The sequence below is a fragment of the Trachymyrmex cornetzi genome, unplaced genomic scaffold (assembly GCF_001594075.2).
Source record: "Trachymyrmex cornetzi isolate Tcor2-1 unplaced genomic scaffold, Tcor1.1 scaffold223, whole genome shotgun sequence".
NCBI lineage: Eukaryota > Metazoa > Arthropoda > Insecta > Hymenoptera > Formicidae > Trachymyrmex > Trachymyrmex cornetzi.
This window is the reverse complement of record NW_017296881.1, coordinates 3,819,509-3,847,308: the sequence shown is the minus strand read 5'-3', so window position 1 is coordinate 3,847,308 and position 27,800 is coordinate 3,819,509. Positions and strand designations below refer to the sequence as shown.

The following is a 27,800-nucleotide window of genomic DNA, read 5'->3' as shown; positions in this document are numbered from 1 at the left end:
AAGGGGGTGGCAGAGGGCTCGACGGGATGAAAACTGGCGAGAGGGGGATGGTTTGCAGTCCTCTGACTCTCCCTTCATTTTCCAGCATCGTCCGTTGCCCGACGACGACGACGACGGCGGCGGCGGCGTCGGTGGCGTCGGCGGCAGAGGGAGGAATAGCAATTAAAAGTATCTGGCACAATCTTCGTTAAACTTCTTCCTCGCTCCACCCTACCGGAGAGAAGGCATTATTAAAACGTGCCGTCGGCTGCAACCGCTACACAGCTCCGTCGGCCGCGCAGCATCCCTCAACCCGCGTTTTCAACTCTTTTGCATAGAAAATGCGGCCTCCTTGCCGCGAATCTGGACTTGTAAGTATCGCTCCGTTATTCCTGAATCTCGACATCCTTCTTCGAAAACATCTGCGTTCATTGGACCGCTCATGTCATCGTCATTGATCAAGATCGACTTGAGATATCTTTTAACTGCTAATAAATTATCGTTAAACATTGTTAAAATGTAACTGTTTAAAAATGAAAAAATAAGATGAGAGTACAAAAAGATTTTTAATTAGGACATATTAAGTGAAATAATCTTTCAATCCAAAAAATACTGAAATAATATTCTTAAAATATTGCAAGAGCTGTTATTTTCACATTTTTATTCGTATTCTTAGAGCAAATTAACAGATATCGCCGGCCGTACAATAATGCTTCGTCGAGGCATTCCAACGAAAATCCCGATTTATCGAGAATTTTGAGAATGGTAATGCGGGAGGGAATGGCGTCGATAGGAGCGTGGAAGCCGAGAGGTTTGAGAAAGGTAAGAAAGGGAGAAGTTCTCGAGGTCTCTCGAAGTAATCCTACTGCCGGTACGCGCGGAGGCCGGAGAATATAGGATGAAAATACCTGGAGTTAGGGAGGTCTTACTTGTCCCACCCTTTCCAGTCTGGTCTCTCATACCCACCGCGGGCGATGCCGCCCCAAATAAGACAGAAGTCATCATATAATTCCACGACTAACACTGGCGCGCGTTAAGACCCGTGCTAGAGAAGCTTACTGAGTATCCTCGATTTTTTCTCAAGCCAGCCGAGGAAATTAGCACGCCGTTCTGCCTCGCGACGCGTTCAATATGCAAATAGCGCACGTAATCGGCACGTAACCCTTCACGGAAGCTTACGGCCCTTTAATACGATCGAAATACGTCTAACACCCCTGCTTGTAAAATACTGATTCACCGTTCTAAAATTCTCTTACGAATTATTAATATAATTTTTAAGATACATATAATTTTATTACCTACACGGAAAAAAATGTTTGATTAACTAGAATTCTGGTGGAACAATCTAGAATTTTTAAATCTACTAGATTTCTGATTAAATCTACTAAATGTTGGTTATTTCAACTAGAATTTTAATAGATTTAACCAGAAATCTTGTAAATTTAACTAGAATTCTGGATCATTTATTTTCCACCAGAATTCTAGTTAATTCTCAATCGAACAGTTTTTTCTGTGCACATTTATATATACTGAATACGTAACTTAAATCTATAATACATATATTTTTACAAGTATATAAAATTGCATTTAACACAAAATTAACCTTAAATTTTATAGCGAAATTTTTTCGTATATAAGATAGGTGATATCTGTAACCCGGATTGTATGTCTGATTTCTTAGAATTCTCTAATGGAACAGAGAACTTTATACTGATGATATTAAAATGACAGAATTACTCAACATTATCATCAGAGGAATTATGTCACAGTTGTCGAGAACAGCTCTGGCTTAGATGTACGAATTGCAATAGTAAGAACTGCTAAGATATCGTATAATTTCTCTAAGAAAGTTGTATTAAAATGCAAGAAATTTTGTTCAGCAAACTTTGAAGAATCTTAGAGAAATCTCTTACTCTTTCCAAAATTTGCCATCTTGAAATATTCCAATTTACAAAATTGATTTTGCGAAATTAATGTAATCATTATTATCGACATTATCGATCATTACGAATTTAATATTCGGAAAGTTTGTTAAAAATCAATAAAACATATTTAAGTCGAAAACACACTTCCAGCAAAAACGGAAACATACTTTTATCATCGTCCGCATATTGAACGCCAACGACATACGGTGTCTCGTAAATTTGTCGGTATCAGGACGAGTCGAAAAACTTGAATATCAGTAGAGAACTCGGCGGCACTCGACTTCGACGAGGGGTTGAAAACGAACAGATGAGGAATGAGAAAGAATTCCGTCACGACCTCGTCCGCGCTTACTTTGTCCCGACTCTTTGATTTCTTCTCTTCGATGCTCCACGACTGAGAAAGATAGAAACAGAGGGTGTCGGGTAGAAACGGACAAGTGCAGTGGAAACGAGAGAAAAAGACGTATCGAGAGAGCGGGATGTAGAGCGAGAGGCTTCGCTTACTTCGGTACCGGGAGAGTGAGCGATATTTACATGCGATTTGCATACTAGTTGATCTCTATTGCTTCCATCTCCAACGACCCGGCAGGGGGGTGGCGGCGTATCCGCAACCCCTCCGTCAGAATTCACCCTCTGCCTCTCTTCCTCCCGTTGTTGCGCTCGCGATTCCCGACGAGCCTCTCTATCGCTATCTCTTTACTTCACGACAAGTAGTAGTAGCTTTCACACGTTCAGACCGGCGATGAAGGCGAATAAGCGAAATCCTTAACACCGAAACGAATCCGCGCGACGAAGAAGCTTCGGCGTTCTTCGAATCCTGCCGTTGTCTCGTTATCGCTCGTCTTAATGAAGTGTCCTTCCCCACGAATGCACCGCGAAATCTTTATCCCATTCTATCCCATTCTGAGCTTGTGTTCAGTCCAAAAAAGAATTCTCGATAACAAAAATATTGCAAATGATCAAAAAATCTTGTAGCTAAACCTTCTTGGTCCTCCTTTATCTCTCTTAATGTCAAACATCGATCTCATACTTTTTACGTAATTGCATAATAATATATATTGTTAATGTATAACTGTATAATATAATGCCATTACATTTTCCCAAATGAATTCCAATATTTAATTAATTAATTTTAATATAATATTTAAATCTCAAAAAAGCCTTTTAAAATAAATGCATAATAACTTCAATAATTACAGATCTCGTATTAAATATTTCTCTTAAAATATCAATAAACGATTGCATTAATCACGTTTACACAGAACAAGAATGATTAACAAAAAGATTTTGAACGAACGCAAATTTTGATTATGAATTCTTCAGATTAAATTAAATTATGGAAGCAATGTAATCAGTTTATATAAATGTATGCTGGCTAATTATGGATAACCAGAGATCCTTTAAAAAGAATAAAAAAACGACGAAGATCTCTAGCTAATGAACAGAAGAAGATTCTTATTTGCTTTTATCTCGAAGCCGTATGGCAAAGATAGAATTAACCAGAATAATCAAGAGAGTAGAACAAGGCAAAATTACTAATAAATGTCTCACTTCTTTTATCGTGGGAAGTATTGCGATCTCTTTACACGCGATTTAACACTAAAAAAAAGTGATTTTGCTTGAACTTATCTAAAAATTTAGACAAGTACAGGTTTGAAAATAATTTTGTTGGACCATCAAAATAATTATATGTAGAAAATTCAAGCATAATGAACGCTGCAAAAAGTTTTAACATTCTAACAATCTACTTGAGCGTCCTACACAATTATTTTGATTCCAATGAAATTATTTTCAGATCTGTAGCTAGCTAAATTTTTAGGTACTTCAGTAAAATTGTTCTGCAATTACATATACACGATGAAGAATTGATACTCGGAGATATCCAATTATAGGTCATTTCAAATTATTTCTGGTCAAAGATTTCGTATTCTATCTTTGCCATACAGTTTCGAGATAAAAGCAAATAAAAATCTTCTGCTCATTAGCTAGAGATCTTCGTCGCTTTTTATTCTTTTTAAAGGATCTCTGGTTATCCCCAATTAGCCATACATTTATATGAACTGATTACATTGCTTCCACAATTTCATTTAATCTGAGGATATGATAATCAAAATTTTTATACATAATGACATGAGATAGTGGATAAAAAAGTGAAAAATCTACGGGTGAAGAGCAAAGAAAGGAGCGAGAAGAAGGTGGGAATCTTTTAAGAAAACCGGACGCTCCGTGGTCCATTTAAGAACATGGAGGGGCGATTGATATCTGGGCCTCGTGCCACGTGAGCGGCCGCCGAAGCGCAGCGTCTAATTAACTCCGTGACTGTGTGGCTGACCCTGTGCGACCCGTAGGCTTGTTGCATGCCTCATGTGGTGCTTGTGTGCCCTAACACGCGAACGGACGCATCTACGTGCACACGTGTTGCATCGTTCGCACACGTAACGGACTGTTGGCCGCTTCATCGAGAATAGAGACATCATCCTGCCACCGATCCTACTCGTATCCCTAACCTTATACAGTCTTTTGCGACCCTAAGTAAAAAGAATTCCTTTTACTTATACCTATACGTTATAAAACTAAAATAGCGCGCGACGTATACCCATTAAATGGCCGCAACTATTTTGACGAAGGGAAAAATTCAAGTTTAATTATGAAAACAGGGGAATTTAAATAACAAGGAAATTCATTTAAATTTAATAAAAATTTTTTGTTCTCTTTTCGATAATGTAAATGACGTTATAAATTAAAAAATAATCATTTCCCCCTTAACAAAAGCGCGTGTGCTAATTATAAAAATCTGAATAAGAATTAATACGTAATGAATATGGAAAGTATCCTATGTATTATAAAGCGAGCGTTTTGGTAATCGCTGTCGATTTATGTCGCGTATCTCCCGTAAAGTGTGCGGATCGCGACAAAAATGATTGACAATACAAATTCCAGACTCGGAGCACGGCCGAGCGGTCGCATTCGCAACGGGTGTCGGAAAGATCGACGTGCCCCGGTACCGGTTACCCTCTCTGTGTGTTTCGTTAATTAAAACGAACGAGCGCGCGGACGCACACGCGCGCTGGTTAATTTTATGCAGGTGGCGCGAATCGGACCGGCGTGCATGGCTTTCCCATTACCGGCGCGTTCGCCTCCCTCTCGCGCCGATTGGTCATCGGTGTCACAAAACGATCATGTCCCGATTCCGTGGCATCACGGTATTGTTAAATATCGTCGCTTCTCCTCCTTCGAGCGCGGCGCGGATTTGATACGTGCCACAGCGTCCATTTAACGTCCTGATGTTTAATAAGCGGGCGGACCACTCTCTGTTTTTCTCTTTATCTCTCTCTGCCCCTCCCCCCTCCCTCCCTCCCCCCTCTCTCTCTTTCCCCGATTTAATAAAATTCCGGAATATAAATTATCGCGTGTAAAGCAACGACCGGAATTTATCGTGCCGAATTACAACGTGCATGACGAATTATCGACATTATCGACGTAGATAAATTTGCGAGTCAAAAGGAGCATACAAATTCATGTTTTGCGCTGCTGAACGCGAAATATATTTCTAGCGAGCGATTCGTTGTTTTACTTCCGTTTTTTATTGTCCACGAATATCACGATGCGCCGTTACGAAAGGATGATACGATTTGTTTTGCTTAAGTTCATGAAAAAAAAAAAAAAAACGCCGATGGGTATACCGCTTAATGTGCCGGGAAAACAGTGATACACCGTTTATTGCCGACAGCTCGGCGGAATTTAGAGTAGGAGTGGCGATGCCAGATATACATCGCCGTATCATCATCTCCCTGACATTTTTATTAAGCGCTCGGAAACAAAGAGTTCTTATCCGGGTTAAATCTTCGTCGATTTTAAATTCAAATTGTTCCCATATCTAAAATAGTTCATATTTTCGTTTACGCGACCCGCCCATAATTCGAGCACTCCCGACAACAGCAAAGAATGTACCAATTATACGAACAGCAAGTGTTGAAAATTCGACATTTAACTGTATCGTAACATTATACTTAGCATTATACCATGATAAAATATACTTTTAAAATTATTTAACGGTTGAGTAAATAGTAAACAATATGAACTTCTCACTAAATATTAAAATAAAATTTACGAATTATTTTCCTAATCATTATTTAATATAAAAAATTTATTGTAATACACGACGCAAAATTACTTTTGCAAAATCAGAATAATATATCTTCAATGCGAAGTCTTCCGGCAATATCCGAGTAAAAATATTCACCGATGGCGGTTGTTCTCGAATCGAACGCATCGAGGCTACACCAAGCCGGCGCATTTTATTTGATTCTTTTTTGTATTTTTTTTTTTTTTAGAAAAATTGTTTTGCGCTAGAGAGAAACGATTTCAAAATTCCAATCGGTCGTAGTGAGGAAACGCGACCGACTGGGCATCGAGAACGTGTGTGTGTACGTGTACGTGTGCAAGTACGGGGGATGATTTCAATGCGGAAAACAGGGTGTGGCGCGTGAGAGCTGGCTCACCTGAAACAACACAACGTTTTCAGATCGCTGATCCCATAAGCGTCCACGTTTGATCCCACTGTTGTTTTGTCGAGCGCGCGCTCTCCCGCCCGTTTAATTCGCGAAAAACTGTAGCAACGTTCTTCGATTTTGAGAGGAAGCATCGCGTGAAATATCCAAACCGATCGTGGCACGTTTTATGTATCGATACGTCTCTACATCTGATTATTAAGTATTTGCAAACTATAAGGATAATCTTCAAATATCATTACGAAAAAACTCTCTCTAATTTCTAAGCTTATCAATTTGTAAGTTTACTATTGTTCGATGCGTAAGATAACGTTTTTAATTTAATACGATGTGATAAAATTTTCCACGATAATTTAAAAACACTCTCGATTTACTAGAAGCGCGATGTCGTCGTTAAAAAAATTATTTTTAAAATCATCACGTTCCCCATCGCGTCGATGAAATAAAAAAAATTGATTGTGAGAGGGAGAAAAGGAACGTGACGTTGGACGAGACTCGTCAACTCGTGTACAATGGTGGAGATATATCGTGTCGTAATATGCAAAGCGGATCGGATGTACCCAGCGGGGGGTGAAAGCGGGAGCCAAGGGGTGATTAGCGGGACAAAAGCCGGCGCCGCTACAAGTGGAACCAAATTGGTAGAAAATTGATAATCAACCGCCAATATCAACCTCCATTGGGAGCTGACGGTCTTCGTTCTTGAGAAGAGGACAGAGGGGAAACATTATGGAGGAAATATACATATTTTCTCGTGCAATAAAAATAATAAATTTGTCATAAAAAAGCATCTCGTTTGTCGTATAAAGATCTCTGAAAAGAATTGCGTAAAAAAGTATTCCTTTTATTTCTAAATAAAAAATTCTAAAAATGAGATAATTATTCAGATAAATAAAAGATTTAACGCAATCTTTTTTAACCCTACATCATTTATATACATAATTAATAAAAGATAGAAACAATTATATAATTAATCCGTGGTAATGTTTAAGATTGACAAAAAGTTATGCTCTTAGCTCGCTGGTTATTAATTAGCGGTCGCAAGTCAGAGTCTTGTGCGGGCGTGTCGTGAATTTTAAACGATTCGTCGGGCATCGAGTTATTTCAGGGAGACTTAACCGTGCAACATCGTCAAGCCAAGAAACGTTGAAAGCTACCACAATCGAAGGAGAAAGGAAAAATTTGAAAGGAAAAATAAAAAGGGATCGAATACGTCGCGCGTAAGAGACACTTCGAAGCGAACTGTGCGGCCGTTCTGGTGTGAATGGAACACGTGTACGGTGTCACATCTATCTGAAAAGTTCATCGTTACTGGAGGATCCTCTCAAAGAGTTTTCTAGAATGCGAGCTAACTCGACGGGCACACCGGCGCGTCGCGAGTGTGTAATCGAAAGAATCGTAGAGCACTTTTCTCATGCAAATACCCGACCGATGCGGGACGTGGGGCGCGAGAAGACGGCGAACTTTTTCTTTGGTCCGCTTAAAACTCCGAACTTAGATCCTTTTAAATTTAAATGCTTTCCCCGCCGTCGCCATTCGTGGGCCCGCTTGCACGTTTTACCGTCTCGAGATGGCTCGTGAAGGTGAAGCAGATAGTAATAAAGAATAGCACGGTAAGAAAGATGAGGGACGCGAACAGATCGGCTGGCGAAAGTCAAGAAAAAGTAACTGAGCCTCTTTTGCGCTCGATAAGTATCGCCAAGAACAGTAATTCGCATAGAAAATAAAAAGGTTCACTCGTCATTTTTATATAATTTACGAACCAGAAAACGCAATGTTATTTAATAAAAATATAATTTAAGAGTATAATAACGTATATTAATACAGAATTACTCGAAATTTAAGAATAGAATTACGTTTAATAATAATATTAGTATTAATAGCATATAAAATATTGATATTAATAATTTCAGAATTAAAGATGTTATATTTAATGTATAACTTTGTCAAAAGATTGAAATAATCACAAGCAACAGATGAAAGAAGAGTAAGAAAAAGAGCGGCTGTTTGCCAACGCAAGCGTAACACGTACGGACAGCGAGAAAGTGGAAGAGACGAGTTATTAAAATGTAAATATGAGAATCGACAATCTGTAACGCATCTAGCGCGTGTGCGCTGCTGTGTGGATAAACGTGTCGCGAATGTACGCGAGAGTAGGATGACATCCGCAAATGGGCTCGACAGAGGACTTAATCGAACGGATTTTTCTCACGCATAATTCCCCATCATAGCCGGCAATGTTGACGCCCTTTAGGCGTCGCAAACGCGGCTTATACGCACCGTAATTTCTCGTGATAACTTTTTTATCATGCAATTTTTAAAGTGTTAACTTTTCAGAAACTTCTTTTTTTCTACATTTATAAGAATTGCATCATACAAGTAATATAAAATTTGATATTATTTTTTTGTCATATTTATAGCGTAATGTCTATAATTTTTAAGACAAAAAGGATTTAGATTTCTTTTATATTTTCAGCTGGAATTTATAATATTACTCAATGATATTTAAAGTTACGTTAATGTTTTTGAAATTATTTTATTAAATATTGCTTAATATATTAAATACCTTTGTTTTACTTAAATGTTCCTTTATAATTTTATCTCTCTCGAGCTTTATCGGTTTTTCATAAAATCATAGGATAATCATCATCTGACGTTAATAGCGTATCAATTGACATCTATTTCCCATACCCAGGATCAACAGGATCCTACTAATCTGACAGTCTCTTGGAATGCCTCGGCAAATGCTGGAAATAAAATTCTGCTTCTGTTTTTTTTACGGCGACCGCCATAAATTCGTGCAACCGATTCCGCACCCGCCTTCCTTCTCTCAAGAAGATTCTCTCTCTTCCTCCGTCCCGTCTGTTAGCAGATTTATGAGCTTATAGATTCTTCTTCCTCTGAAAACCTCCCTGGAATTTCACGAAGGTAGAGTTCCGCCCTGACCATCGGCCATTCCACCCCTATTTATCTCTTTTTATTTCATACCGATTTTCTCCGTCATCATTCGCAATTCTTCTAAGTGTTTAGTGCTATGTGGATGCGAATTACATATGCGAGAGTAGAATAAGCATAGATTTATCCGTTTTGAATTGTCAAATTTTTCATTTCATTTTTTATTTGATCCTGATAAATATTCTACATACGACACTGAACTTTTCTATAAATTAAATGTTTACCTATTGATTTCGTATTTCTCTTTATTTCTCTTATATTCTACGTCTATTATATTTGCATCGCATGGACTTTGATGCTCCGAACGTAATTACGTCCACCGGAATGGCGCATCTTTGACGAAGTCGAGAGCGAAAATCGTAATCCCGCGGGATGACAGCAACCGCAGCCGGTTCCTTTCCACGCTCGCCGAAATCTCATTCTTCGCCCCCTTGGCGGCGACATCCTCTGGCCCCTCCGAGCCCCCGTAGCAACGTGGCCAAAGGGTCCCTTTACCATCTCCTTCGCATACCCTCCCACGTCACTCTCTCAGTCTCTCTCTCTCCCTCTCTTCGTTTCTCCGCGCCAGCGAGCGACCGCGATGGCTCATAAATATTCAATGGCCACGCGGCCAAGATAAACTAATTAAAACTTAGATCTCGGTAGTCACTTTAGATTTTTACTTACACAAGAAGCATTTCAGCGCGGCTGCTCGTCGCTCGGAAAAAAAGTCTACACGGTCCTGTCCTTTCGAAGCCGCGAATCCGATTCGACTTCTCCGTGAATGCAACGCAGAGAAGGGGGTGGGCACGATGACAACGCAAGGAGAGGACGGACGAGAGGCGGTTTGGCAAAAGGAGACGCAAAGAAAGCTTTACTCTGTACTTCTCATTAAGAAAACCACGCTCTTTCTTTCCTCTCTCGTCGTTCAAGGAAGCGAGAGCCGCTTCTTAGTGCTCTCCCTGAGCACCTTTTTTTCTCGCAGACGCGAAACCTTAACGGGTGTCGAAAGGGCGCGACAAAGGAACGTAAAAGTCGCTGCTTTTGTTGCAAATTCACACTTACTGTCATCGTAACACATACCGTATACCGCATGCGAATAGCTTCTCTTTCTCTCTCTTACAAACGATTATATACAAAAAGGACAGTTTTGCTGCAGTATCTAAAAATTACGTACAGATCTGAAAATGATTTTGTTAGATCGCCAAAATAATTATGTAGGATTCAAACTAGTTGTTAGAATGTCAAAACTTTTTGCAGCATTACTCATCATGCTTGAGATTCCTCTACTTTACGTAATTATTTTAATAATCTATGTAAAATTATTTTCAAATCTGTATTTAACTAAATTTTTAGACTTCTTTCTTTCTTCGTTTCTTTTCATATTTTTGCACACAAGATAATATTTCAGATAATATTTCAGTAGAAAATAATTTCTCGAAAGAAGATGGTGGATCTTTGAATTATTCACACATGTTCTACGTACATTAATAATTATTTTATCACATTACTTTCTATTAACTTTCTAAAATAATTTTTCACTTCCGATTGCCATCCAAACTCCAGACAATCTTTGGTCCCGCAATCTCTTTTTCCTGTTCGCTAGTATTTTAATTCGTCGACCGTGTTTTCGCGTAACCCCCTCAAAGTCTCTCCCTCCAGCGACTCTCGTCTGGCGCAACTTATTTTTTCCTCCTTTACTAAGCCAGGTTTACTTAAGATATTAAAGCGCTCACCCTCTTGCCGAAGCTTTTCTTCCGTTTCCCTTTTCACTTTGTCTTCTTCTTTCTACCGATAGTCGGTCTTCTTCATGGCATTCTTCCGTGAGAGTTCGGAAGCCTCCACGCTTAATTTGTAAGCAGATTTTTGCACTAATCAACGGATTTAAGGAGCTCGGATTGTCTCGTAGGCAAAAGAGAGAACGAGAACACAGTGACACCAAAGATAGGGGACAAGAAAGTCATTTGAATTTATTTTAATTATCCTAACGAACAAGTCTCGAGGAAGCCTTAACGAATTATTTGCTCGAATATGATTGTGCAGAATTTCTAACGAAGGATCGACCGATCGTCGCTTCTCTTTAGGGTCCCTAATGTTCCTCCCTCTCCTCCCTTCCCTTCTTTCTTTCATCAATCATCGACAATGGAATGCGTGATTCATAAATCGATCGTTTCTCGTTTCGATGGAAAAAAAATTTGGCCTAGATCAATGATACAATATTTAGATTATTATTAATATATGAAACTACTGAAATGCAATAAAATTTTTCCAAAATTGTAACCGTACATTTAGAATCATTTATTGTATATTATCCCCATTATGTTCTTTTATCACAAATATTTTTCATTAAAAATATGGCATACATCAATTTTGCATATAACAGAAATCTTGCATGCTACAAAATAATAGCAAGTACTGATCCATGTCGTTTCTGCCTCTCCCTCGAACATAGATAGAAACGTATATACTCGAGATAGTTTGTCGGCCGCTTTTACGGGAGAACTGCGTACGACGTATAGAAAACTGTGACGTATAATATGATAGATCGCAACGATTCTTTACGGACCTCACCCATTGTGTTCTCTCCATTGCGATCGACTAGCGTGACCAGCGCGCGACAGGGTGACTCGGCCTTTTCTATGCTACAGAAAAATCCGAGGCCACATAATCCGTCTGCATAAAGTGCAATACTAGCAACATAAAATGCAACTTATCTCACATTTAATCTTTAATTGAAACACCTCGTTTTATGCTACTTTTTGCATTATACATTGCCGTATTTTCAAGCAACAATTATATTATCAAAATCATATATTTTATAATATAAATTATATAAATTTTTTACATATCATACACTGATGTGGATATTAATATATAAGTATAATATCTAATAACAAGTTACAGTATTTTTAATGACATGGGTTACTAAAGTAATTTTTTTAATAAAAAATATAAAGATCAACGGGCGAAGGTCTACGCGAGAAAAAGAACAGAAAAAAATGTAAATACTACTCGCGAGAGAATTTATATTCTTAAAAATTGTAATGCTAAAGTTACGAGCAAAATTTCAACATGATCTTCGTGACTGCGCTGCTCCAGTGGAATTAATTTTCAGTCATACATCTCATTAATATCGAAGCAAGCTAAGACGGTCCAAAAAGTAACGCCTGGTGTAAATCTATATCCATCCTACGCGGATCACATCGTTAGAGTTGTCTCGTGCCGTGATTCATCCGACGCGCAGGCCTCGGATATAGCATCGAACTCGCACACACGCGGCTGATTTCCCCGTAAAACGTGAACGCTCCGACGTCGTCCTCCGGTGTGTCTGACTGTGGGCGGAGTGGGTTGCACATTTGCAATGCAAACGATAACACGGCGTATCGCACGAAAACGTGCACACAGAGACGCAGCCGGACGGACGTCGGAAGAGAGAGAACGAGTGGCGAAGTATCGAGAAAAGAGAATTGTCACCCTCTCTCGAGAGGATTCCGAGCGCGGATATGATCTCTCTCTCTCTTCCTCTCTTTCCCTCTTGTTCCTTTTTCTCGCGCCTCCTCTCGCGCTGCCACCGCCGCGGATGGATCTGATTATCGGATGGACCACCTCGATGAAGTTATTCGCGATTTCCGTAATCTGTCCGGATTTGTCTCGGTTAGGAGATTTTACAGCTCGTTTTATCGGGATTATTTCGCGTAGTCGTGATGACGCATATTGTATCGCGCCATTATCCGAAAGGGATGCCATCACGTTTTATTATTGTCGATTAACATATTTCTGTCGTTGCCGGCCTCGAAAAATTTTCTTTAATCGCCGTGGTTCCGACGTCTAAATGAATACTTTTATATTAAGTACACTTAAATCTATGTTAAGAGAAAGCTTCTCAGCTTCTTTATAATAAAGTCGGTTTATACATAAATATTATACTTTGGATCTTTTAGTTTTTCCTCACTATAAGTAATATACTTTGTTCGGTTACCAGTGCTTTTCTTTCTTTCCTGATTCAAATGTGTAAAACCTACAAGTCTCATTTTGCACTTCTTTTATATTCTATTAGGTGTTGAACTTAATTCCTGCCGCTCGCTTAATTTATTTTTTTTTAGATTTTTTAAAAGTGTGGAACATTGTTTTAAATTAAGCGAGCGGCAGGAATTAAGTTCAATACCTAATACTATACATAATATATATTTAAAAAATATAAAATAAATTATTTTATAAAAAAAATTCTGTTTTCGCATTCCCTCGCTGTGCAAAGAAGAGAACGATGTGCCCCACCCTTTCTCTCTTCAACATTTCTCAGACGCGCACGGAAACTTTGCGCCCCATCAATCAGCGGGAGAACAAAGTACAAACTTTTTTCTGGCACATACCACATTTCATTTACGCCGACCAGCGACGGTATCTTACGATCTCTCTGCGAAACGGTGCTGCGCCAGAGCCACGCGAGCTGAACCAAGCCGGCCCAACTGCGAACCTGCAGGCAACCCCTTACGGCCCCGTCATCCTTCATAGCTACACTTACGCAACCCTCTTGCGCGATAGAGGCAAGCGGCAAAGTGGCAGCAACGTCGAGGTACCGAATACCGTTCCGTGGCACGCGGAACACGGAATATCCGTTTTAGAAATGAGCTTACTTTAAGGCCGCCCGACAACCCTCCTTCGTACGTATATACGTGGGATCCCTCCGCGCGATGGAGATCGGTAATTAATCATTTAGGGCGGTGGTCTCACAAGGGGGTGGACGCCGCTACCGAGGTTGGAGTAGGCTAGGGATGGCACGGACCTTTTCGCGAGCGATTTTCAAACTCGGAAAAAGTTAACTCAAATCTCTTTTAAATTTACTAATTTACTGGCAATTTAATAATTTACTAACAAAACTATAAATAGAATAATCCTGCTTGTTGTGAATAAGGTAGTCACTAAATCTTCCCACATATGCAACTAAATGAAAGAACAGAAAAGTATATACATATATCTCTTTCAACTTTAATTCTAATTATTCATGCGTGTATTCGATTCTAATTAATTGTATAATTTCAATGATAAAAAATGTGTGTGTGTGTGTGTCAACTTTTTCAGTTTAATTATTAATTTTAAAAAGGAATATCGATATGTAATACAAATGATTGATCAAATCTGGGTTAAACGCTTGGATCGAATCCATTCCTAGCAAGCAAATAAAAGGCCAACCTCTATACGGTTGTGCATGAGGTAGGAAACGCCAAGTGGCTAGCGTTGGACTGAGATTGGCTCGAGCCACGCACAGGCGTATATACGAAATCAGAACTTCCTCGACGCTTTCGTGTCGACGTCGCGGTATCATACGTATGTGGAAAGTTTAGGGCCTGTTACGCGTGGGACTTGCGTACACACAATATGCACGATGCAAACGATCAAAGTTGTTACGCATTGATCATGATGGAAAGTCTACGTTGGTTGACGTATCACGCCTCGCAAGCAAATCAAACTGACAGCCACATCTTTCGAAGATGTACGCAATTATAAGCCCGTTTTCTTTCGACATTATAAGAGTTGATATGTTCCTCGTTCTCAAAATGTTGAGAAACTATGAATAAAATTCATTTCTTTTTAGAACTTTTATTTTAATCTCGCTCTCTTTAATTACTTATTTTATCGTAAAAATACAATAAGAATCTTTTGAGAAATTATAAAGCAAATAAAATTTTGACCCTCCCTCACTGTATAGATTAACCCATAAATTATACACACACGCGCGCGCGCACACACACACACATATATACTCTCTAAAACTTTAAAAGTAAATCTCGTTCTAAAAAAATGAAATCTCACTCTTAAACATTGAAAACTGAGTTTATTCTTTTTCAAGACTGTCTCAATTTTTACTCTTTAGAGTGAGATTCCACTGCAAAGAGTATTTTTTATATAGAAACATATTTCATTCAAGGTATATGTAATAGTGAGACTATTGTATTAAAAATTAAATATTCCAACATCAAGGATTCCAAAGCGCATAATGATAAAATAATAATGTCAATTTTTTGTCGTCTGTTTTCCGCATATAGATATGATAAAAATTCTACAAGGTTGTATAACAAAACGATCAAAATCTATATATTATCTATAGATTTTGATTATATTGACACAGATTCCAGTACATACGCGCAATATAATCAACACGATCTTGAAAGAAAAACGAATACGTAAAGTGACGGTAATGTTTCTCCGAGCCCTTTCCTGCGTAATGGAAAGGTACGTTCACGCTAAGTACTATGGCGATACATACGTACTATACATACGTAAACCGTGTATCCGACGTATGTTCCAGTCGTTATCGCAATCTCGACCCCGTTTGATATAACAGTCACTGTGACGACTATCGTCTTCCGACACGCAAGGCCGCCGCAGCCGCCGGACTTTGCAAACTCGCGAGGGTCCGCTATAAAATTGTTACAATGCGTGGAGTAACTAATGGCGTCGGTGATAACGCTGATCGGTATGGTAGGTAGAAACGGCCGTGTTGCGATGCATCACAATGAACGGAGAAAGGAAAATGGAGAAATAGTTATCTCGTCGTAATATAGCCAACCCTTCGCCATCGCGACATTTTTACGCGTTGATGACGTTTCTCAAAAATGGTTCATTGCGCCACTGCGTGCTATAAACGGAAATATCAGTTACGAGTGCAATTAATTGAAAGCCGCACGTGATGGGAATACATTATGCTTGAGTTAAGTGAAGAGATTCTTTAACAGATATCCTGGTATAATTGTGAGAATTAATCTTTCAGAAACGCAATATTCATTATTATAACGTTACATGTGGCATTTATGATTGTTCTATATATACTACGTAAAGCACTTTACATTGATTATGTGTGTTAACGAGGTATATATTAAACCACTCTACATTAAAGTACATTATTGAGCCTTCTTTTCGTTGCAGAAAATTGTATAAACAAAAATGAACACATAATAAAATGCTCGAATTAGAAATTATATTGTTAATTAATATTTGTCTCTCTCCAACTGATTTAACACACCGTTTGAAAGTTGTGTAATTACAATTTGTACGCTATGACTGCAGGCACAAGAGTGCACTGATTCGCGAAATATGCAATTTATTTGCAGTTTAATGGATCAACATGCTCCGATATATTTAAACCATTTTCAACCCGTATTTGTAAAAAGTTTATATATATAAAACTACTTTATTAAACTCCTAGCAGAAGAAGGGGGTTAGCGTAAATTCTAATTCTTCTTTTTATTATTTTAACTATATATCTTTATCCCTCATATCTTAAATAATTCGGTCTTTGACTATAATTCTCTTACTTTGCTCACGCATGACCAATTAAACTCATAAATAAAGTTACTCAGCGACAGATGAGCAGTAAATTAACGCGAGGATAGCTCTAATTAGTTGCCAAGGAGTCGGAAGGGTCGATAAAGACGATATGGGATGACGGTTAGACTTCCTGACAGAATTCATAAACGCGACCGCGACGATCCGGGACAGTCAGGAGGTCGCTAACGAGTGTTTCCTCGCGAAGATCTATCCTTCAAATCCGAGCAATGTCCCTGGGGCTGCCATTATCGTTGACTTGGTCGTCTCCGCCATTATCCACCATGACTACAGTACCCCGTAGCTACATCCTCCCTCTGGTCGTCCACCCCTCCGAATCACGGCCCTCCTCGTTAACCTCGAAACGATCGTTCCGAGGGCTCTCTCTCCCTCTATCCTTCTACGAAGCCCTTCTACTCTTGCGTTTTGCTCCACCCTCGCCCACCCTCCTCTGCAACGCACAAATACATTTAGTAACGTCAACGCAGGAGAATCCGAAAGAGGGTGGCCTCCCGAGAATATCCTAATGAGCACGAGCTTGTCTGATAAATATATGTAACTATCATTTTCCTTAGAAAACACTGAAATAATTTTTCTACATTCTATCATACTTAATAAACGTAATTTTTTAAAAATAAAGACACGTTAAAATATAATAAACTTTAAAATAGAGTGAAAAAATATATAACGGCAGGATGAATTAAAAAAACAAAAATGTTTTTAAGCTCATAAATTTTTAAAAGAGTTCAGTAATCGCCTTTGTTACCGATTACATTTTTTTCTTGCGACGTTATAGATTTTCAAATATCTACAGTACCTTAATTCCGTTTACGAATCTTTCGAAAGACCTTTTTCTTTCCCGATGCACTCGCACGAACGAAACAGCAACCGAATATTTTTTTTCGGATGTATTTTCTTTTTTTAACGCAAACTCGCATGCGGTATTCCGCGGCACGCAAACCGATCAAGTTTGCCTGCCGCGAAAACAAGCCGCTCTTGTTTTCGCGCGATGATCAGTCCACCGTGAATCGCCTCCATCTCCCGCATCTCTCCCTGTTTTTGCGCGCAGAGAAACAACAGTTTCGACGTTCTCTCAACGATAACAAAGGAACGATGAACGGGCCGGACCCGTTCATTTCACCGAGTCGTGAAAAAATATACTTTCGCCGACGACGAGAACGACGCGAAATATCTGAGGCGTGCGAAGCGCAGTTTACATCAGAGTTCCATGTTTTCCCGGAAGGTACAACCATGAAGTCACAAAAATCGCGATCGACCAACTCCGAATCCCACTCGCGTAGGACATATTATTTTACCCCATTTAATCGGAGCATGCTTTATTTTTCTTAAAAATGCCCACGAAATATAATGTCGATTATCACATCTGGAGAAATTAAAGATCCACAACTCGCGTCGCACAATCGCATATTTTTCCTCCGTAAAAATAGACGGCGGAAAATTTTTATGCTTTTTGCACGTTACACATATCGCGCATGCGATATTAAAACTGTGGCGTTTGATGGGAACGCATCGATTGCGCCGCGTTTCGCTACGGCGGCGCGGCGGTTGGCGATTAAACGTTGATTAGAACTAATTATCGAGCGGCGCGCATTTACAGAAGATCCGTCGTTTATAATTCCCCTCGGAAGGAGGAGACTTCCCATAAGATTCGCCTCAGAATTCCACGTGCGGACGCGCGCGTAGACACGCACTGGAAAATCCACGCATTCGATAAACGCACGCCGTACGTTGAACCCACTACGCCATATTCACCGACGAGGAAGGGGGCAAAAACCCCGAAGAGCCTATATCACGGAAAAGGTTCCTTGGTAACCTTCTAAACCCTTGATTAAAAATAAACGCGCGGGAAAGGACCGAGGCGGCGTTCGAGGTGGAGCGGCAGAAACCACGCTAACTGATTATTGTACAACGCAAAGAACGTGAAGACGGTGGATTGCATCTCACCGTCGCGTTCTTTGCGCCGTCTAATCACATAGGATAGACTGCATTCTTCCGAAACGCACGTCTTCCTATGATTTATCAGAAATTTCGCACGGCTGCGTGCGGACGTGGCGCCTCCTTGTAACGACTTCCAATTAATTATCTAATTAACTTCCAAGTAACGGTAATGTTGTTTGTCCTGGCACGAAACGCAGGTAAACGCGATGCGTGGCGTACCGCGCGGAAAAAAAAAAAGGAGTCACGTTTTTATGAAGATGCTTCTTCTAATGAAGGAGAGAAACGAGATCGCAACAGTTCTTAATGTTACAATAGTCAATTATTTTATTCGCAATTAAAAAAGCCTACCTAATCTCACATAAATTTTGTCTAATCTCATACATAAATAAATTTTTTCTATTTCTGTTAGCTATTTAATCTTAAGATTAAAGTACCTATCACATGTAGAGTATCAAAAATTATTATTTACTTATGTAGGTACTTCGTATGCTACGAAATAAATTTAAGAAAACTTAAACAGAATTATAAAATATAAATTTTGCATTATCTCAAATAAATCGTATTATTATATACAATTGTCGAAACGCAAATCCTCCATACAAGGAGGATTTCCTCGCAATCACGACCCCAACTTTGTTCACTTCAAATCAAAGTTCCACGATCTGCATCATCTCCGAGGAAAAAAAAAACGAGAATTTTTCGCGAACTCGGCGTGATACAACTTCGTCGAGATGCACCCTCTGAGGCTGATCCCGTACAAGAACGAGAAACGAGAAGAAGAGGACACGTCGTCGTCGTCGGCGGACGGTCGCGGTAGAAGAAGCAGAAGAGGAAAAGGAAGAAGTAGCGGGGCGGAGACGGAACTCCGTCGTAAATCACCGGCAGTACGGAATAACTGGCAAAAGCGCGATAAATCAGGGATCCCCGGGCACCGAATTAGGAAATTGCCTGCTTAAAAACCGCAATGACGTTAATCCCGGCGTGCCAGCCAGCGAGCCAGCCAGCGAGCTGCCGTTCGACGCGCGTATATATCGGCAATCCGGAAAATAAAACTGATTCGGCCAAGGAGCGATTCCTGGGTAGAATAATGCGGAATAAAATCAACGTAACTCAATCGCGCTTGTCTTTCGAGATCAGCCTCCCCGTCTTCGCCATTGATAAATGTACGATATACACCACGGAGTACCTGTATACGGAAGTAGCTCGTTTTTCTAATTTGCTGCGTCTGTGCTGCGGGTACATTTAGGAAAAAACGTTGTTTGGGGAAGCGCTATGGTGATATTCGATTCGAGCTACGGTCTCACGAAAACGAAACCACGCCAGTTCTCATCCTGACGAGATCCTAAAGAAAGATAATTAATATTTAAATAAGATCATTCTCAATTACGTTTTTCTCAGTCAAATTATGAATTTTTTTTTAGAAGGTCTGTTCGCGTTGCTTGAAATACCCAAAAATATATGTATATTCGGTAGATGGGGAGAAAGAAAGCGAAAATATTGAGTGCAGAAAGTGCAGGCAACGCAAAAAGACCTAAAGAATTTTTCCTAGAAATTTTGTATCTATTATTTACTAACTTCAACATCATTCGTTTAAAGTTCCTTATTTTGTTAAACTTAACCCTCTCCTAGCATCATTAAAATTTCAACTCTCTTCCATCAGCAATAAGAATCTTTGAGAAACGGAACAATTTTTTTATTATTCCGGATTATATATAAAAAAATTCTGATACAGTTGTCAAAGCTTTAACAAAAAATTTTTACATTATATAAATCAGATTATATTTTCCCTATTTTTCTTACAAATTAAATTTTACCAGAATTCACAACCAAAAAATATCAATGGTGTCTTTAAAGACCCCAGTTGTCGACGGAGAATTAACGAAAATAAATTCAATCACGAAAAAAGAAAGAGAGAGAGAGAGAGAGTTAAATCTCTTAAATTTTATGACATTTATACACGTTCATTAACAATCCTCGTGTCCGTCGTTTCGAGAATTCGAAACGCATAATGCACAGCTGATAGACATCTACGACCGACTGCCGTGGCATTCAATATTGCCAGATTTTCGATGTGATATCTGACAATTGACCGGAATTAATGGCTAACCGGTGCACGAACCGATCGTCAGCCGGTCCAACTTCCCTTCCGGAATATGAAATGGGTCGCTAATGAGTTTTGCCCCGCGGCAACGGGCCTAAACATACATAAACGTAAGCGAGCCGTGCCGACGCGATGAGCGGTAAGCATAAGCGATCGGTAGCGACATTATACGACGCAGTATAATCGATTAGGACGCAATCGACTGCCGGCGTAAACGCGAGATATCCACGAGTTGGCGGGCCGCGGCAGGCCGGACCTGACGAGCACGAATGGACAGACGTTCCGCTTCGACGCATTAATCAAGTTATTAATTATGTAGTCCTCATGCTAATTGAGCCTGTAATCTGCTGGCGCTGCCGTAAAATATCCACGCCGATTTACGCGGGGTCGAACGCGACAACAATACGTTATCATTGTTATTATCGCCGTCCTACCGTAACGCATTCCGCTTCCGCCTTGAAATTACGACGCCTTGAATCTACTTTCTACAAAAGTGGAAAATGAGATTCAATAAGAGATGCCGCGATAATGTAATTCTTTTATAAAACGTCACAATTATATCTGATTTTTCTATTTATGTCCTGCGCTTTCTTATACTTATATCTTTTTTTATCATCTAATGAACATTTCTGTCAATATAGATTAACTTTAATTTCGGTTTAATTTATTCTTTATCTTTCCCTAATTTTTAGAACTAAGGAGAGAAAGTTAAACCAAAATTAAAGTTAATTTACATTGATAGAAATGAATATCAGTTCGCTATTCGATTACACCTACAATAAAATGCTAGATAAAATATTAGTAACTTTTTCAAAACTTTCATACAATGCTTCGTATATAACTATTAAACATAATCGCTTAAATTTCTGTTACAGAAGGTAGCGACCAGGAAATGGAGAAAAAGCGATAATCAGCAGGCAAAACTGCAAGAGGATATTCTTAACTTCGAGAACGAATTTATTCTCGCGCAACTTCTGTTCCACGATCGAGTTTAACAAAGTATCTCGCGTTTCGTTCGTATAATAAATAAATATTCCAACTCACTGGGAGCTCTTATCTTCCAGCAAAAACCCCACGATCCTTCGATAACCGCTACGCGAACTCACTAATCTACGATCAAATTAATTGGAATGAGCATTTCTGCACATTGATAAAAAATGTCTGCCAAAACATGTCAGCTTCAGAACATTAATCAAGAACGGAACAAAAAGATAGAAAGATAATATTGGTGCTAGTCGGTAACAGTGGCCGACATCAAAGAACTTCCCCTTTCTTTCTCGTTTACAGTGATGTACTTAGAATTTTTAGATTCTTATGGGAGGTCTATTTTTCAGCCTTGTTAACATAAAAAATAATAATTTTAAATTTTTATGTTTTAAAGTATTATTACTATTATAACAATGATTTAAAATAAAAATCTAATACAATTTTGTACAACGCTAAAAGAAAAGTTTCTAGCCGAAAAGCTCTTTAAAATAAATATGTTGCACAACAATGTGTTATAATGATACCAACCAAAAGGTTTAATATGCGAATAGGATCCTAATTTAATGACTCAATCTTTTAGAATATTTTTTAAACACAATTTCTTTTAAAGTAAATCGCTCTGCTTATATGCTTCATCGTCACTATTCATTTCGCGATAGCTACGGGCCTGATCGGCTCGCTTCCCTTCGCCGACGTGATCGTTTTAGAATCCTCGGCGGCACCTGCCGTGCAACCTGGGGCACCGCACTCTGCACGTAAGTATATACGAGTAAGTATACACTTAGTCCCCGTGTGCAGGCTGCGTGCCGCGCGGAGAGGCCGCGCGGCTACGGTTATTACACGCGTCACGCGGCATTCCGTACGGTCACGCACCCTCCCTCCCCCCTCCCACGGAAGCTGCCGAAGGAGGGACTCTTATCGTCACCCTCTATCTTGTCAGCCCTACGCAACCCCATTAAACCACTTGCGATGTGCCTTACACGACTCAAGAACCGTGGTCGTCCATTCCGAGGAACGAGACTTGTACACGAAGCCAATCGCTAATTCTCTACTTTAAATATATGCGGTTCGAGCTGGAAAACGCAAAACAACACCGAAAGTTTTACGAGACATTAAAATATTCGAATACAGAGTGAAACGAATAATTCACGAAAAATCATGATTGCACTAAAAAAGAATGTTTTAAATTTTAATAAACCATTTGTTTAAGTACCAACTAAATATTTTTACGAAATAAAGATAGGTTTATTTGGTATAAGAATCATTAATTTGATTTAACAATTATTTTTTTACTGAATAAATATTTATTTACTGTAAGTGAATATTTAGTTGGTATTATTTAAATAAATGTTTTTATTAAAATTTATTCATTTTTTCTCAATATGTAAATGAGTTAAATATTTATAAACAGAAAAGTAGTTAATACAGATGAAATAAAATATTACTATATTTGCACAATGAGCAAAAAAATCGTCGTAAAACCATCTTTCTCCTCGCCGTAACGCTCCTCTTTTACTTAAGCATGGGCGAAAAAATTAAGATCGACACCTGCGTCGCCTCGCACACAACTTTGGCAAGACAGAAATCAAGTAAAACTTCTTTTCATATTGCTTTTACTTTCGAAAGAACTTTGGCCATTGATTATGAAAATCTAAATAATTTCAGAACAATTATTCGATATATTCAATGAAAAAGTATTTTACTTTATGCTTGTATGCTCTTGATTATTTAATGTTTTGTTATAAAGCCACTTCCTTCGTTTGTTTGTATTTTATTTTATTTTAAGTATTCTCAATTATCATTTGTCAATTCAGAAATAAAATCAGATAATTTACAATTCGTTCCCCAAATCTTTTCATTATCAAATTCTTAATTTCTTCTACTCTCTTTTAAGTTTATTTCTGAAATTTAGAAAAATAAACACATATCTTAAAATAGAATAAAAATATGTAAGATTTTTTTATTTTATATAACATTTTCTTTCTCTAATTATGAATTTTTCGAAGAGTGAATTTAATACGAGAATCTAATGTGATCAGAAAAGATTTTCATGTTCAGCGATAATTTTTTTTATAATCTTGTAATTTTGCAAACTTATTAATCCTATGGAATTTTTACAAAAAATATATCGATTAAAGAACATTCTCGTTGTCAGTAGCTAAAGTCACAACCGGAACGTGTCAAAGAGCCGTAATATTCCTCGAACATTATCCCTCTAAAAAGTCTAAGATCTCATCCCGAATAAACTCTGTCCGGTGAAATTTCCGAGTTACCACGCGCGGCGTGAGCAATTCCGTCAAGCTATCGGCCACCAATATCAAAAGCGTACATCGAGAAACGGCTGAACGATCTCCAGCATCTATCGAGAGGGAAGAAGAGAGAAAATTTCCTCAGCCGAGAAAAAGAAGATGGTCGATCTTCGTAGAGAAGAGCAGTGGCGGAACGGACACGATATAGTCGCTGATGGGCATACATATATATATATATATGTATGTATGTACATACATATATACATACATACGTACACCTCTCCTTGATATAGTGCGCGAAATCGTAGCGTCTTGAGGAGGCGGAAGGCGGAGAGAAGAACCGCCGCCGTTATCAGCTCGCGGCGGGATTGGCCGAGCAGGGGGACGCGGGGCTCTGCCGGCGGCCAATGGCGTTCTGGTCTCGGCTTTTCAAGGATTCTGCCCCCCCGAAATCCGGCGTGTCCTGTGCGCGACGTACACGCGCGCGCAAACATCCTCGATGTACACGAAACTCCGACTTTTCCAACCCCATGCACACATACATCAAGGCCGCTGCCCACCGGTCGCCAGGGTTCACCATCGCCACCGACGGTCGAATGTCCAGCTATTTCGTATATTCCACCCTCGGCCAACCCCACGACGACCTCGCTCGTCGCTCTCCATCCGGTCCGTCCTTCCCCTTTCTTGCGAGCATCTCTCCAGGAAGCATCTCCGATTCGCGCCACAATGATTCAGCTTTTTCTCCGCTTTCTGGAATTCCGAGGAAGCTCGAATGGTTGATGATGGTGATAAGATGTTGCAAAAGAAAGAAAACGCGACCTGTATAGCTTCCAAACACATTTCAGGATAACGCGAATAGAATTTATAAGTTTTTCTAAATTTCTTAGTACACACACATAAACATAATTGCTTGTATCTACTTTCCTGAGAATCAATGAAGAGTCGATTCATCTTTAATGAATTTATATTTTCCACGTACTTTGTTCTCCTTACCAATATGTGAGATATATATTAACTATTTATATATATTAACTTAAAAATATTGATATTTGCTTTGAATTAACTTATTTTATCATAAGTATTATTTTAATTTTAAAAACATTGAGAAATTTGACGTTGAAAAATTGACACTACATATAATTAATATTACAGATTTAAAAGACGCTGCATTATATAAGATAATAATGAAAAATTATTTCAATTTATCTAATTATCATAGACTGTCAAAGAAAATGTATACCAAAATGTTTAATATCTCTTTGATATGCAATTTTTTACATGCAGTAGATAATAAAATATCAAAATTAAAATCGTTTAAGAAATTGGTAAGTGAGTGGAAATATAAGAGATGACAAAATCGCAGCTTTCACTTCAAGACACTTTCCGCCAGTTGCCACAAATGTTTCTCCACTTGCGGAAAGAATTATGAAGGCGCTGCGAGTGACATCGCGATGCCAACAACAATATATGAGAGCATCTTTAAAGACACCCACTCTTGTCTTCTAGAGTTCCCCGATATTTTTCCCGGTTTCTTAGAAAAACCAGCTTTTTCGGCAGCTATGGATAAATGCGAAAAAGTAAATATAGAAAAAGTATCTACGATATTTCTTGCAACGATTAAACGAGACACTGAAGAAGATATACGTCGAAACAGAAATATTTTTAACTGCATTTTCTAATAATAACATTCACTATAAAACGCAACAATACATCCATTGTGAAATGCAATCGAAAAAATAACGCGGCGTCGTGCTCGTTAGAAATACATGCACCGATTTTTGCGTCATTAGCATATCTCTAATATCGTACAACGCTCTAATGTATTCGCCTTGGGGCATTAGTCGGCTAAGTAACTTTCGCATCAGGTGTGTTTTTCTACATGGCGATCGCACCGTTACGGTGCGATCTGCGGCTTTTGTGTCCAATTAACGCCAAAGATCTCTCCAGACGGCACTCTCGGCGATACAGGTGAGCGATAAACGCGGGCTGTAAATAAGTGCGGTCAGCTGAGAGAGAGTAAGAGAGAGAAAGAAACGAGTCGCACGAAGGAAAACAAGACTATGCTATTGATAACATTATCATAAAAGCGACGTTAAATGGTCAGTCGCGATGTTACACCAACGCCACGCACCGCTGCTGGCGAACGACTCTATAAATGCGTTTACTTTGAGCCGTAAAAGCGCCGTACTTCGTCTGGCACCGTTAAACGTACATTGGCGGGCACATACGTAGCACACACACACACACACACACACACACATATGGCACACACGCATGGATGCAATGTATACTTCGGTGTCTGTGTGTGTTTGTACGATGCAGGAAGGAACGGGAACGTCGACGAAGCACCCGGCGCTTTACGGTAAAAGCCCTCTTTGAGTGATCCGTTTATTGGTTGCTAAACATCGATATATTGCTTTCGGGGTTGCGCAAAGAGCCGCGCTGTGTCCTCCCCATATACATATATACGTATACGGTAGGTACATCTCTTTCTTTCCCTCTTTCGCGAGTGTGTATGTATGTACACACACACGTGTTTCATATATGTGTGTGTGTGTGTGTGTGTATTATATATATGAAACACAAGATGCGCATATAATGCCGTAGTCCCGAGCGTATCACGCTTTCTGAGCTTTTGAAAGCACCGCGACAACATCGCGGGTCGCCGGCGCGCCGTGAGGCGAATAAATATCTACGAACCTCCTCTCCGAGCGCAGATACTGCCGATTTCGCGATAAATCCCGCGAAAATACCGCGTTAACACCTTGAGCCGTTATTTTCGCCACGCGTCCACCGCTAAATGTCTTTCAAACACGACCCTATTCAATCCTTTTACTATACCTCAAATGTTTGAAGAATATAAAAGTGTTTTCACCATATGTTCTCCTCTTCCTCCTTTGTAAATTCTTTTTATAAATAAAGCAAGATGTAATCAAGATATATCTATTTTTACTTGAAATTACGCAACAAACTTGAATTAAAAAATGAGAATGTTGCGATATCTACACGAAGAAAATAATTTTGCTGAAGATTAAAATTATTTAAAAATTATTTTATTGGACTATCTAAATAATTATATTAGATGCTCCAACGAGTTGCTATAATGTCGAAATTTCTTACATTATTATTATTATTATGCTTGAATGTCCCTAGAGAATTAGTTTGTGTGATAGTCCAATATAATTATCTTCAGATCTATATATGGCAAAATTTTTAGATATTAGGATACAAAACCGTCATGTACCATATTTATTTTAATATCTATTTCAAAAGATATCGAATACGATAATATCGCTTCTTTTGGCCAAAGTGCTTTAAGATATTCTGATCGTGTAACGAAACGTATCGACGGCAATTCACGCAACACACGTGTAGATTGCAACGTTCGTATGGATACACATGGATTTGCTGACGTATCCACTGCACGTGCACGTGTGTACACTAAAGACGCGTCTTTAGGGAAGAGTGACGGATGATCGATCGACGATTTCTCGGGATAAAACGTGGAATCAACGTGGCTTCATCTCGCTTCATCGAGACGTCCGAAGTTTCCCCACTTTCATCATGATCTTGAAGAATGCCATCGGTCGAAGCATAAGGAAGAATAACCATAAGGAACAGATATAGTATCATAAGATGGATATAACGATAATATACATGACTGTCTGTTTTGTATATATATATATATACAAACGTATATATATGATATCTATTTCCTATTATCTTAATTATAAGAGGGTAGATAAAAAAAAAAGAAACGGTTTCTTTATCCAAAATCATTTAAACATCAAGGATTTTCTTCTATGATTAATCATTTGGAAAATAACATGTGACA

General features: G+C 38.9%; 1 long non-coding RNA gene across 1 annotated transcript in view; it reads left to right on the top strand.

Annotated features, from left to right (window-relative positions):
* Positions 1-21,977, top strand: part of LOC108760238 (uncharacterized) — a 155,881-nt gene extending 133,904 nt beyond the window's left edge. Inside the window, exon 3 of the long non-coding RNA XR_001940076.1 lies at positions 21,605-21,977. This is a non-coding gene — a long non-coding RNA (uncharacterized LOC108760238). The remainder of the gene's footprint in view (positions 1-21,604) is intronic.
* The last annotated feature ends 5,823 nt before the right edge of the window (positions 21,978-27,800 follow it).